The sequence below is a fragment of the Somniosus microcephalus genome, chromosome 22 (assembly GCF_052327205.1).
Source record: "Somniosus microcephalus isolate GS21.2 chromosome 22, FLI_Smic_1.0, whole genome shotgun sequence".
In the NCBI taxonomy this organism is placed as follows: Eukaryota; Metazoa; Chordata; class Chondrichthyes; order Squaliformes; family Somniosidae; genus Somniosus; species Somniosus microcephalus.
Genome location: NC_141008.1, coordinates 18,361,007 through 18,375,822, shown reverse-complemented (window position 1 = coordinate 18,375,822; position 14,816 = coordinate 18,361,007). Strand labels below are relative to the sequence as shown.

General features: G+C 44.8%; 1 protein-coding gene across 1 annotated transcript in view; it reads right to left on the bottom strand.

Moving 5' to 3' along the window:
• Nucleotides 1-14,816, bottom strand: part of ap2b1 (adaptor related protein complex 2 subunit beta 1) — a 253,409-nt gene that overhangs the window by 157,130 nt on the left and 81,463 nt on the right. The window lies entirely within an intron of this gene.

Here is a 14,816-nt window from a genome sequence, read left to right as displayed (position 1 = left end):
ACTGAAGAGCTATACAATTTCAGAACAACTTCTGGGGACTTGAATTCAACTAAATTGCCAAAACAATGTTCACTTGTTTATTGCCACTGCCCACTGTTTAGACGTGGTGAATGGTAAGTCAACCAACACCCCTAGGTCTCTTTCAGCGTTCCACGTTGGCAAGTTCTATCCTGCTCGAGGAGTATAGATTGAGTGTATACTGCTGCATCTAAAATTATTGTTACTGCAATACGTCATTATCAGCATTAAATATAATTTCCTATGGTCAGCTCAAGTTCATACCCCGCCAGTCTGCCTGCTCAAAGTCACTGTATGTAGATCACGAACAGGAACAGAACATCCGACCATTACCAAACAAAAATCTTGCCGACCTCGGCCTTGGAAATTTCATTTACCCCACCCACCCCCAATCCACAGCTTTTTGGTGGAGCGTTTACCAGATTTCCACTATCCGTGTGTGGAAAAAGTGCTTCCTGATTTCACTCTTAAATGGTCTAGTTCTTATTGGGATTGTGTCCCCTTGTTCTGGACACCCCCACCGGAGGAAAGAGTTACTTTTTACCCATCTTATTGAATCCCGTTATCATTTTCAGCACCTCGATCAGATCACCCCTCAACATTCTAATTTCAAGGGAATACAAACCAAGGTTTGCAACCTGCCCTCATAATTTAACCCTTTAAGCCCTGGCATCATTCTGGTGAATCTGCGCTGCACCTCCTCCAAGGCCAATGTATCCTTCCTGAGGTTTGGTGCCCAAAGCTGAACGCAGTTACTGCAGATGGGGTTTAAACAAGCCTCTGCTCAACTGAAGCAGCACTTCCTCACTGTTGCATTCCAACCCCCTGATTTTTAAGACAGTTCAATGAGCACAGGTGGGCTTTAAGCTACAATCAACTCTAAGTACGCTGACAAATAGGCCAAGAGTGGGCCAAGAGTTTCTCCTTTGGGAGCAAGCTGTGATCCGGGCGAAAATTGAGCTCCAAATTGCGGTAGTTTTCAGAAGTATTTTTTTTTGCTCAAGTTTCCACTCAAACTTATTTGTATATTGCCGAACGGAAAATCTTCTATGCACCAGCATAAACGGGCAACATTTTACAATGTAATTTTTTTTTAATTTTGCGGTAAAAATATTCCTTGATATATTTAAGAGTGGTAACTTGGTGCAGTTTTATTAACAGCTGAAAATGGGTTTAGTAAAAAAAAGCATTTTTAATCAGCGTGTCTCGTCCACCACCTGAGTAACCCGACTTTAAATAACGGAGAATGACTTTTTAATAAACCTATACAGAACCATTTACTGTTCCTGGGACTAGGGACAGGGTCACTGGCAAGGCTTGGAAGCTAAGCAGAGCCAGGCCTGGTTAGTACCTGGAGGGGTGACCATCAGGGAAGACCAGGTGCAGAAGGTCACGGAAGGAGCCCCGAGGAGGGGCGGTTGGTGAGAAGGTCACGGAAGGAGGAGCGGCTGGTGAGCAGGCCCGGGCGTTGGGCTGAAGGTTGTCGGACAGGAGGAATGGTGGAAATGGAATGGCGGCGCGCACCGACGCAGCGGCTTTGCTTCTCCCAGTCATGGGAGCTTGCAAGATCACATTTCGTTGTTCATGTACTTGTGCAATGAACAATAAAGTTGAATTATTATTATTACTAGTTACATTGGTGTACAGTAGTCCGTTTTTAGTAAATTAAATTTTTTTTAAAAGCTTTTAAAATGTGTCCATTAGTATCTTTGTGCCTAAAAAAGCTTAATTTATGAGCCTCCTCAAAGGCCCACAAACGAGCACAATTAGCTCAAACTCCCAATGGTGATTGTTTCAATCAGGGGCATGGCCAGTTTTGTGGGGGGGGGGGGGGGGGGGGGGACTTTTGGCACGATGTTTTTTTAAACTAGCGCAAACGACCGTGGAAACGCGATTGGATCTGGACGCAATTTGCGCTTGAAATTCCTTGATCTTTTGCACGTTTGGCTGATTTGGCAAATTGCACGGGGGGAAAAAAAGGGCAACCTAGTGGAAACTCCAGGCCATAAACTTTTAAATGAGACACTATTCCCTTCATACTAGATTTAAAACAAAAAGTTGACCAATAACTGTTGAAACTTTGTCCTGAAACTGTACGAGATCATTCTTACTGTTGCTAATCAATGCCAGTGGACAGCAGTCCACACGGAGCTGTGCATGGAAGCAACTGAACAAAGAATACTGCTCGTTATATCAGAAAGTGCACGCTATATGCACAAGTGTGGCAAAGTGGAACAGAAGCTTCGAGGCTCTAACATAAATGATTGTTCCATAGGCTTAAGTGACAGATCAAGTGAGAGATTTATGCCATATCTAGGGTTTGAAACGTCTTGCATCCAGTGTGCATGGCCAAGAATCTCCTGCTCAGTCTAGGTGTTATTTAAGAATAAGTGAGACAGTATTATAAGCTCTGTAAAGCTGCAGGATGGGGGCTAACAACTATAATTACCCACCCAGTGAGTCCCCAATATTAGCAATGCCATTAGTAAAACACTGGCCAGGTGTATGGGAAGGCCAGCTGGAGTTGCTCCATCACGTATCTCAGTGTCTTGGTTATGCTGTCTGTGGAGTAAGCTTCTCTTAGGCCAGGTATGGCGCACAGCTCAGGGAAACAAACAGACAAAATGGAGAGAAATACAAAAAGACTTTAATGAAGCTACTTTTTATAAATCATAGCAATGGTTTAGAAATTACAAAAGAAATTCTACTTAAGTACCAACCACGTTGAAACAAAGCCTGCTTTCTGTTGACAAGTATATGGTTCAGTGGCTGAAGCTTCCCGAGCACTGACGATTCATTTAGCACAAGAATGACAATAACCTTCGTCAATTTTGTCAATAAAGGATGTGACTGGGCATTTTGTTCCGCAGACTGCTGGCTGCACGATTGAATGGTCGGGAAAATATGGGCTTTGTTTGATAGACCATTTAAAACACAAAGTGCTTATTTGTCTCTCGATACAATTTTTATGTACACCTAACTGGTGTTGCTCACGAACAAAAAAATTCTTCCTGTAACTGCGTCTCTGACTCTTTTCCATTTTCTAATTCTTTATGTGCAACCTCACAGTCTGTGTGTGGGTCTCGCACACGCTCTGTTATTGACATATAATTAATTTCTGTCTCTTGTAAAGCAAGTGGGAGAGGGGTATCAGGATCAGGTGGGGTGATGCTGCAGGGCTTGCAGCAGAGAAAGAAAGTAGTCTGGGAGCGAGTCGGGATCAGGCCAAAAGGCATTTGAGGGGCAGTGCTGCAGCTGAGAGGGATTGAAAGTGGAGCCTACAGCCCAGAGGGAGCGGGGTATGGGGCTGATATATGGAAGGGAGCAGTGGTAGATGGGCCAGCATGCGGAAAGATCAAGTTAGAACTGGGAACACTATGGGGAGTTGGGAGCTCGGCAGGTGGCGGTTCTGGGATTCTGATAAGTGGCATTGGAAGCACTGAGGGAAGGTATCTGGGAGACACTGATTACGAGAGTTGGACAAGAGGCTACAGGTTCAAACCAGTAAAGGCAAAATTAGGACTGATACCAGGCAGTTTTTCTTCACAGTGTGATCATTACATGGAATGGGCTTCTGGATAGAGCAGAAGAAGCATAAACCCTGAAATCATTAAAGGACAAATTGGAGACTGCAATAATAGCATCTTTCTGGATGGATGAACCAAGATGGGCCAAAATCGAAATATCTTACGGCACAGGAGGCGGCCATTTGGCCTGTAGTGCCTGTGCCGGGTCTTTGAAAGAGCTGGCCAATTTAGTTCCACACCCCACCTTTTTCCCCATTACCCTGCAAATTAGTCCTCAAGTACATGTCCAATTGCCTTTTGAAATTTCCTATAGAATCTGCATCCACCACCCATTCCAGATTTATCTCGCTCCCCTTTTTTGAATAGGGGTGTAACATTTGCAACCTTCCAATCCTCTGGCACCACTCCCATTGCCAAGGAGGATTGAAAGGTTGCATTGCCTCCCTCAGAAACCTAGGATTCATCCAATCTGGACAGGGTGACTTGTTAACTTTGAGTGATGCCAACCTATTTTAGTACCTTCTTTATATTTATTTTTATCCTATCCAATATCTCTATTGCCTCCTCCTCTACTGCGACATTAACTTAATTCTCTTTTTGTGAACAGAGGTAAGTACTCATTCAGTGCCTCAGTCATGCCTTCTGCCTCCACAAGAAGATTTCCTTCTTTGTCCCTAATCGGTCCCAAAATTCTTTTAACTATCCTTTTACTTTTTAATATGTTTATAAAAGATTTTTTGGGTTCCCTTCTATGTTATCTGTTAATCTTTTCTCATATTCTCTCTTTGCCCTTCTTATATCCTTCTTCAATTTCCCCCTGCGCACTCTGTATTCTGCCTGGTTTTCAATTGCCTGATTTATCATAAACCTTTTTCTGTTTTATTTTAATCTCGATTTCCTCAGGGAGCTCTAGCTTTGGATGCCCTATCTTTCCTCCTGTGGGAATATGCTTGGCTTGTACCCGAACTATCTCCGGCTTGAAAGCCTGCCATTTCTCATTTACTGTTTTCTTGACCAATCTTGGTTTCCAATCCACTTGTGCTAGATCCCTTCTCCAATCACTGAAATTGTCTCTCTTCCAGTTGGTTATTTTCACCGTTGAGTTTTCCTTGTGCCTTTCCGTAACTACTTTAAACCTAATTATATTATGATCACTATTACCCAGCTGTTCTCTCATTGAAACACACTCCACTTGCCTAACTTCTTCCCGAGAACTAGATCCAGCACTGCCTCCTCCCTCATTGGCCTAGAAACATACTGATTAAGAAAGTCCTCCTGTACACATTTTACGAAGTCTTCACCCTAATGGCCTTCCTCTTCTGTAATAAGCTTATAATTACCTGGATTTTCCAATGGCCTTAAAGGCACAGGTCAAGGCAACAGCTAAATATTACAGTTATGCTCCAGATTAGACACTACCAGTGAGCAATGCCGCAGGTGATCTGCCAGTTTATACTAATACCACATAAATTAAATGAAGCATTAGCAGCTGGTACTCCTAAACAGGCAGGACTAGATTCAATCTTAGCACTGATTTTGCTGAGATTTTATTAGCTTAGGATGTCTGAGCTGCGGGCTGGTTTAGCTGCTTACTCAATCAGTTCTCTCAGAGAAACCAGCGGTTCTAAAATTAATTCCTCACAGAAAACAAATCTAAACAAAATCTTCATACTGTGTTGCGCAAGAGAGGAGACAGTATTGGAATTTGTCAGCAAACCACCGAGGATTTTTATTTCACTCTCTCTTTTTGATTAGAATATTTTTCTTTCCATTTTCTTCACGCGCCTGGAATCTGGTTTGAAAAAAATTCTCATCACTTTCTTAGAAGGTGCATACAACTTGACGAACGTCAAAACAGGTCCACTTCACATCACACTGGGCATGCTTCATACCAAGTAATTAATGCAAGAGTTTCAGAGACATGTTCTTGCATTTCATTTCATAAGAACATAAGAAATAGGAGGAGTAGGCCATTCGGCCCCCCGAGCCTACTCCGCCATTCAGTAAGATCATGGCTGACCTTCTACCTCAACTCCACTTTCCTGCACTATCCCCATATCCCTTGATTCCCTTACTCTCCAAAATTCTATTGATCTCTGTCTTGAATATACTCAGCCTCCACAGCCCTCTGGGGTAGAGAATTCCAAAGATTCACCACCCTCTGAGTGAAGAAATTTCTCATCAGTCCTAAATGACCGACCCCTTATTCTGAGACTGTGACCCCTGGTTCTAGACCCCCCAGCCAGGGGAAACATTCTCCCTGCATCGACCCTGTCAAGCCCTACAAGAATGTGGTATGTTTCAATGAGATCACCTCTCATTCTTCTAAACTCTAGAGAATATAGGCCTAGTCTACTCAATCTCTCCTCATAGGACAATCCCCCCATCCAAAGAATCAGTCTGGTGAACCTTTGTTGCACTCCCTCTATGGCAAGAACACAATACTCCAGGTGTGGTCGCACCAGGGCGCTATATAATTGCAGTAAGACATCTTTACTCTTATACTTAAATCCTCTTGTAATAAAGGCCAACATACCATTTGCTTCCTTAATTGCTTGCTGTACCTGCAAGTTAACTTTCAGTAATTCATGTACAAGGACACCCAGGTCCCTCTGAACACCAACATTTCCCAATCTCTCACCATTTAAAAAATACTCTGCTTTTCCATTTTTCCTATCAAAGTGGATAACTTCACATTTCTCCACATTATATTCCATTTGCCATGTTCTTACCCATTCACTAAGCTTGTCTATATCCCCTTGAAGCCTCTTTGCATCCTCCTCACAACTTACATTCCCACCTAGCTTTGTAAAAATATTTCTGCCTGGTTTCGAACCAGGGACCTTGTGCATGGCAAGCACGTGATAACCACTACACTCCAGGAACAAGCCCTTTCTTCAGCATTGAACTAAAAAGCCAAGTACTACAAGCTACTGTCAATTCCTTTTCTTTTGCAACAAATTCATGGCAAAAGTTGAGTGGCGTGGGATTCTGACTTTTAATTACCTGATCGTTCATCCTAAATCATTTTCATGGTCCGAAGATTTCAGAGGCATGTAAAACCCAGGCCTTCATCACTACTGGACCTTGAATGAGCCCAATAGGGATTGGCGACCCACTGCAAACAGAGGTGGAAAGAGCAGCACTCACAGATTTCAGGTATCCACCCGAGTACCTCACTTTCAGCAGCAATAACGGCATAAAAAACAGCACTGGACTGCCAGTCTCGCCAGAGTACAACTAACCTCCAGGCGACTGACTTCACTACTCTTGCTTTAGAGGTGTTACAATAAAATGGTAATTAGCCTCTACAGTCTGTGTATTTTTGGTAAGTTCTATGATAAGGTGACATGTCTGTTAAATGTATGGTGTGCTAAATCCATCTAAGCAGCTTAAATGCATAATTTAATGACACAAAAACAGAAATTTATCTTTGAAAAACAAAGTTCTATAATAATCTGGAAAAACTCAGCAGGCCAGGCAGCATCCGCGGAAAGAGAAACAGAGTCAAGGTTTCAGGTCGAAGACCCTTCACCAGAACGGGAAAGAAAGCAGGAAACAGAATAGGTTTTAAAGCAAGTTAGGGGCTGGGAAAAGGGGGAGGGGATAAAGAACAAAAGGGAAGGTCAGTGATAGGATAGAAAGCAGGAGAGATTGAGAGACATTGAGAGATATTCAAAGCAAGAGGAGATGGTAATGGGATAGATTAAGGAACTCTAGATGGCTCTAGATGGAGTGTGAATTGCGCTGGCAGAATGAAGGCCAGCTGCCAAGTGGGAGGGGAAAAAAATCACGGAACTTATCTCTTCCTATCTCGACTCTATTTTTTCTCCCCTTGTCCAGTCTCTTCCCACCTACATCCGCGACTCTTCCGACACCCTCCGCCACTTTAACAGTTTCCAGTTTCCTGGCCCCAACCGCCTCCCTTTCACCATGGACGTACAATCCCTCTACACCTCCATCCCCCACCAGGATGGCCTGAGGGCGCTCTGCTTCTTCCTTGAACAGAGGCCCGACCAGTCCCCATCCACCACCACCCTCCTCCGCCTGGCTGAACTTGTTCTCACATTGAACAACTTCTCCTTTGACTCTACTCATTTCCTCCAAATCAAAAGGTGTTGCTATGGGTACCCACATGGGTCCTAGCTATGCCTGCCTTTTCGTGGGATATGTGGAACACTCTTTGTTCCAGTCCTACTCGGGTCCCCTCCCTCACCTCTTTTTCCGGTACATTGATGATTGTATCGGTGCCGTCTCCTGCTCTCGCCCTGAGCTAGAAAATGTCATTCACTTTGCCTCCAATTTCCACCCTTCCCTCACCTTCACATGGTCCATCTCCGACTCTTCCCTTCCTCGACTTCTCCGTCCCCATCTCTGGGGATAGGTTATTGACTAACATTCACTGCAAGCCCACTGACTCCCACAGCTACCTGGACTACACTTCCTCCTACCCCGCCTCCTGTAAGGACTCTCTTCCATTCTCCCAGTTTCTCCGTCTCCGCCGCATCTGCTCTGACGATGCCACCTTCCACACCAGTGCTTCCGACATGTCTTCCTTTTTCCTCAACCAAGGATTCCCCTCCACTGTGGTTGACGCGGACCTCGACCGTGTCCGTTCTATCTCCCGCACTTCTGCCCTCACCCCTGCCCCTCCCTCTCGGAACCACGATAGAGTTCCCCTTTTCCTCACCTTTCACCCCACCAGCCTCCACATTCAATGGCTCATCCGCCGCCATTTCCGCCACCTCCAACGTGATCCCACCACCAAACGCATCTTCCTCTCACCTCCCCTTTCAGCATTCCGTAGGGCCCGCTCCCTCCGCGACACCCTAGTCCACTCCTCTACCACCCCCAAAACCCCTTCCCCTTTGCCCGGTACCTTCCCGTGCAAGCGCAGGAGATGCAACACATGCCCTTATACCTCCCCCCTTCCCACTGACCAGGGCCAGAAACACCCCTTCCAGGTGAAACAGCGATTTACTTGTACTTCCTGCAATTTAATATACTATATTCGCTGCTCATGATGCGGTCTCCTCTACATTGGGGAGACCAAACGCAGATTGGGTGACCGCTTTGTGGAACACCTCCGTTCAATCCGTAAGGGGGACCCTGAGCTCCCGGTCGCCTGTCACTTTAATTCACCGCCCCATTCCCACTCAGACCTCACCGTCCTCGGCCTCTTGCATTGTTCCACAGAAGCTCAGCGTAAGCTCGAGGAACAGCACCTCATCTTTCGATTAGGCACTCTACAGCCTCTGTTGTTTTTCTTTACATCTATCATCATTTTGGCATTAATTCATTAACTGATCCTTTTGCTTTGCACAATCATACCTTTTTGTCATTTAATCTTTCCTGCCTTTCAGCCTATCACAGACCTTCCCTTTTGTTCTTTCCTCCCCTCCCCACTTTTCCTGCTTCTGTACTTGCTTAAAACTGGTTATATCTCTAACTTTTTCCAGGCCTGATGAAAGGTCATTCACCTGAAACGTGAACTCTGCTGCTCTCTCTACAGATGCTGCCTGACCTGCTGAATATTTCTAGCATTTTCTGTTTTTAATCTCCAAATTGTTTTAATTTACTTTCAGGCTCTCTTTTATCATCACTATATTATTTCCTCCTCCCAGCTGCCCCAATATGTCCCATTTATCCCTTTTGCATATCTGTAGTGAGTTGATCACACATACACACACTCTCTCTCACTCACTCTTAGACAGGAATCAGAAGCAAAAACACTGGCTGATTTTTCTCCTCCTAACCAAGAAGCTAATTGAAACAGCCACAGTGCTGCTCGAGCTGCGGTTAACTAACTCACAGACGGGTCAAACCTGCGACCGGCTTGTATTAGCCCCTAATACCTTAGGTAGCTGAACAATCAAAGGAAGCCCCAAAAGATAAAGTGCCATTGCTACAGCTCCTCCACTAAGTACATGGGAGAAGCAGGACACGACACTTGGAATTGGGACTTTGACTGACTGCAACCAGTTTTAAAGTCTTTTATCGGCCAATTAAAAAGCAGCTCGTTAAGCTTTGACCCGATTGCATCATCTCAAGGCAGGTCAAACTTTGCAATTATTTTTTTCCCCATTAAAAATAGAACTTGCACTGCAGGAGAAGATAACTAAATGGAGGGATGGGTCGGAAATGTCATTCCAATGAATTATCTCAATGCAAAGGTTAACATTAAAATAAGTTTGAATCCGTTATTTATCCGCTGATTTTCTTGTAGCAAGGTTGCAACTGATGGACCCAGAAAGATGAGAGGCTGCTGTGATTGCTCAGTGAATGTGGGCTGTACCTAATGACATCACAGCCATAATGTGCATGACACATTCCCTGTGAGATCACTAACTTTAGATCAACACGGAAATAAAAATAAAACAGGCCCTACTTTGCTGGATTTTCTGTCAGTTAATTGTGCAAGCTGCCGTTACCACAGAAAGTCGAATACAGGGTTCAACAGGTTGGTAGACAGGGCAAATATATAAGGGCAAGGCTGGATGGCATCTATTTTAATGCAAGGAGTCTTGCAAATAAGGTGGATGAACTGAAGGTGTTGATAAACACATGGGAGTGTGATATTGTTGCTATCACGGAGACATGGTTGAGGGAGGGGCAAGACTGCCAGCTCAATATTCCGGGGTACAGAATCTTCAGGCGAGACAGAGGGGGTGTAAAAGAGGAGGGGGTGTCGCAATATTAATTAAGGAGTCAATTACTGCAGTAAGGAGGGATGATATATTAGCAGGGTCCTCTAATGAGGCCATATGGGTGGAGCTTAAAAACAAAAAGGGGGCAAGCACTTTGCTGGGAGTGTACCATAGGCCTCCAAACAGTCAGGGGGAGATAGAGGAACAGATATGTAGGCAAATCTCAGAGAAATGTGCAAATAATAGGGTAATAATAATGGGGGATTTCAACTTCCCCAATATTAACTGGGATAGTCAGAATGTGAAAGGCTCAGAGGGTGTAGAATTCTTAAAGTGCATCCAGGAGAGCTTTTTGAGCCAGCATGTAGAAAGTCCTACAAGAGAGGGGGCGGTACTGGACCTAATTCTAGGGAATGTGGCCGGCCAAGTGGAAAAAGTGCTAGTAGGTGAGCACTTTGGTGATAGTGACCATAATATGGTAAGATTTAAGGTGGTCATGGAAAAGGACAGGGATGGGCCGGAAATAAAGGTTCTAAATTGGGGGAAGGCCGATTTTAATAGGATAAGGCAGGATCTGGCAAAAATGGACTGGGATCAGCTACTTGTAGGAAAATCCGCATCGGAGCAATGGGAGGCTTTCAGAAGGGAGATTGAGATCATACAATGGCAACATGTTCCCATAAAGGTCAAGAGTGGTTCCAAAAACCACAGGGAACTGTGGATGTCAGGGGATATACGAGAATGGATTAGGAAAAAAAGGAGGGCTTTTGGTAGATACAAAAGGCTAAAGACGGAGGAAGCCCTAGAGGAGTACAAAAAGTGCAGGGGGATACTTAAAAAAGAAATTAGGAGATCAAGGAGGGGCCATGAAATAACACTGGCGAGCAAAATAAAGGAAAATCCGAAGATGTTTTATAAGTATATTAAGGGTAAGAGGATAACTAGGGAAAAAAATAGGGCCCATTAGGGACAAAAGTGGCAATCTGTGTGTGGAGCCGGAGGGCGGGGGGACTGTGATATGCTCAAACATATTAACATCGAGAGGGAGGAGGTATTGGCGGTTTTAGCTGGCCTAAAAATGGATAAATCCCCAGGCCCGGATGAAATGTATCCCAGGCTGCTGTGTGAGGCAAAGGAGGAGATTGCGGGGGCTCTAACACATATATTCAGGACCTCTCTGGCCACAGGGGATGTGCCAGAGGACTGGAGAACTGCTAATGTAGTACCATTATTCAAGAAGGGTAGTAGGGAAAAACCGGGGAACTACAGGCCAGTGAGCCTAACATCAGTGGTAGGAAAATTATTGGAAAAAGTCCTGAGGGACAAAATTTGTCTCCACTTGGAGAGGCAAGGATTAATCAGGGATAGTCAACATGGCTTTGTCAAGGGAAGATCATGTCTGACTAATTTGATTGAATTTTTTGAGGGGGTGACTAGGTGTGTGGATGAGGGTAACGCAGTGGATGTGGTATACATGGATTTCAGTAAGGCCTTCGATAAAGTCCCGCACAGGAGGCTGGTCAAGAAGGTAAGAGCCCATGGAATCCAGGGTGCCTTGGCACATTGGATACAAAACTGGCTTAGTGGCAGAAGGTGATGGTCGAAGGTTGTTTTTGTGACTGGAAGCCTGTGGCCAGTGGGGTACCACAGGGATCGGTGCTGGGTCCCTTGCTGTTTGTGGTCTACATTAATGACTTGGATATGAATGTAAAGGGTATGATCAGTAAGTTCGCGGATGATACAAAAATTGGTAGGGTGGTAAATAGCGAGGAGGGTAGCCTCCGTCTGCAGGACGATATAGATGGGTTGGTCAGATGGGTGGAACAGTGGCAAATGGAATTTAACCCGGAAAAGTGCGAGGTGATGCATTTTGGGGGGACTAACAAGGCAAGGGAATACACAATGAATGGAAAGACCCTAGGCAAGATGGAGGGTCAGAGGGATCTGGGTGTGCAAGTACACAGATCCCTGAAGGCGGCGGAACAGGTGGATAAGGTGGTAAAAAAGGCATATGGGATACTTGCCTTCATTAGCCGAGGCATTGAATATAAGAGCAAGGAGGTTATGATGGAGCTGTATAAAACACTGGTTAGGCCACAGCTGGAATACTGTGTGCAGTTCTGGTCGCCACACTACAGGAAGGATGTGATCGCGTTAGAGAGGGTGCAGAGGAGGTTCACCAGGATGTTACCAGGGCTGGAGCGCTTCAGCTATGAAGAGAGACTGGGCAGATTGGGTTTGTTTTCCTTGGAGCAGAGGAGGCTGAGGGGGGACATGATTGAGGTGTACAAAATTATGAGGGGCATAGATAGGATGGATGCTGAGGAGCTTTTTCCCTTAGTAGAGGGGTCAATAACTAGGGGGCATAGATTCAAGGTAAAGGGCGGGAGGTTTAGAGGGGATTTGAGAAAGAACTTTTTCACCCAGAGGGTGGTTGGAGTCTGGAACTCACTGCCTGAAAGGGTTGTGGAGGCAGAAACCCTCACAACATTTAAGAAGCATTTGGATGAGCACTTGAAATGCCATAGCATACAAGGCTACGGGCCAAATGCTGGAATATGGGATTAGATTAGACAGGGCTTGATGGCCGGCGCGGACACAATGGGCCGAAGGGCCTCTATCCGTGCTGTATTACTCTATAACAGTACACTGGCAAAGTAAAGGTGGTGACAAGTTGTGGCCAGAAGTTGCTCCTCATCATTGTGCTACTATGTTTAGTATATGAACTGACGCAACAATTTGCAGTTAGAGGGACTGTAAAGAGGTCGGAAGTCTCAAAGCAGGCTGTGGTGCTTAATGAGGGTAGGAAAACAGAGGAAACATTTGTGCAGGGGTTCTCAGGGGCAAGCACAAGTCTTCCAATCAGTCGCAACAGAAACAGCACAATTACCCATGATTGAAACATCCCCATTTTTTCCACAATGGAGTTTATTCACCTTCTAATTTAGGACCTATTAGTTGATCTCACACGGTCTGGGGTTTGGAGCACCCAACCAAGTGATCCCAGACCCAACCTTCCCTCAAGTGATCCCAGACCCAACCTTCCCTCAAGTGATCCCAGACCCAACCTTCCCTCAAGTGATCCTAGGCCCCAAGTCCTTCTCATTTGGTCATCCCAGACTCCTTCCACATGCTCCCAAATTTTTAGAATGCTCAGAGACCCCAAACCCTCTCCTCCAAGCGCACCCAGAGTCCATATCCCCCCCTCCCCTTGCAAGCACTCCTCCTCCACCCAAGCCCAACCTGAATTCACAAGTAACCCAAGGCATTCCTCCAACTCCTCACCCAGGCCCCAATTCCCTCTGCTTGCTTCTTTTCTCCCCCCCACCCCCATTTCAGTCACTGTTATCTGATCTTGCACAACCTCCCCCCCCACCCCCCTGTAACCTGGTACATGTTGGTTGTCGCCTTGCTGCATAATGAGAGATAGAGACTTTCAAAGCCACATCAAAACACTGGCATGCATGTGGAAGAGACAGAAGAGAAACTTACAGAAAGATTGAGGGGGAAATAGTGAGGGAAAAAAAGTTGGAGATATTGAGATAGACGCAATAATAAGAAATGCGTGCAAGAACCAGACAGAAATAAAAGGACTCAAAGAAATAGAATAGGAAAGAACCAGGAAGACAATTACAGAAAGGGAAACCATTTTTACTGTTTGTGAGTAATGCCATGGAAAATAAATCTGCAATATATTAAAATTGTTGAGTTGGTAACGCTGTCAAACTCCTCCCCCCACCCAACAATTCACTGAAATCAATGATTAATGCTGTTCTTACTTGCTCCAGAGATGGGGCTGTAAACTTTCTCAGCCAGTTACAACAAACAGGCATTTCCTCCAACTAACTACAAGGTAGGTCATGGGAGATTCACTATTAAATAATACATGGCATAACCCTCCTGTCACCATAAAACAGCGCATGATGCGACTCTCCGAACAGCAGCAGTAATACTTAAAACTTTAAGGTTCACTTCCCTGATAATCCTTTAAAAGGTAAAAAGACATTTATGAAAGAAAATCTTGACATACACAACTTTCGTCCCCATTTAAGGTGTTTGTTTCCTCCATCACCTGTATTAATTTGCCTAGCTGTAATTCCATTAGAGTAGGAGCCACCATGGCCCGGATTTCGCAGTGGTAATGACGGCAAAACTTTCAGCGTTCGCCGTCATTACCCCTCTGAAACTGACCGTAACTTCAGGATTTAGCGCATGTGCAGATAAACACAGAAATCCTGAAGTTGCAGTCTGTCGTTCCCTGCTCCGCCACAGGCTGCGCTGTGCAACTCCCCATAGCTGGCAATCAGTGAAATCAGTTGAACTGACGAAAACTTAAGCTTTTCTGATCTAATTAGGCTGTTAAACACCGTAGAAAAAGTTACGCTTTGTTGGAATAGGTGTAACTGGGGTTATAACGACATCTCAACTGCTGAACAACCATTCTGGCCCTGAAAAACGAATTGTATATTTGTGGCATGTCAATTTTCTCCATTATGATGGATAAATTACTAGGTTTTTTAAATAATTAAAAAAATATTTTCTTTGTTTATGATGTTTCAGCTTCTAACTTGTGAATGTCCCAATCTTTATTTCACGCTCTTAAAATTTTAAAAAGTGAATTGAA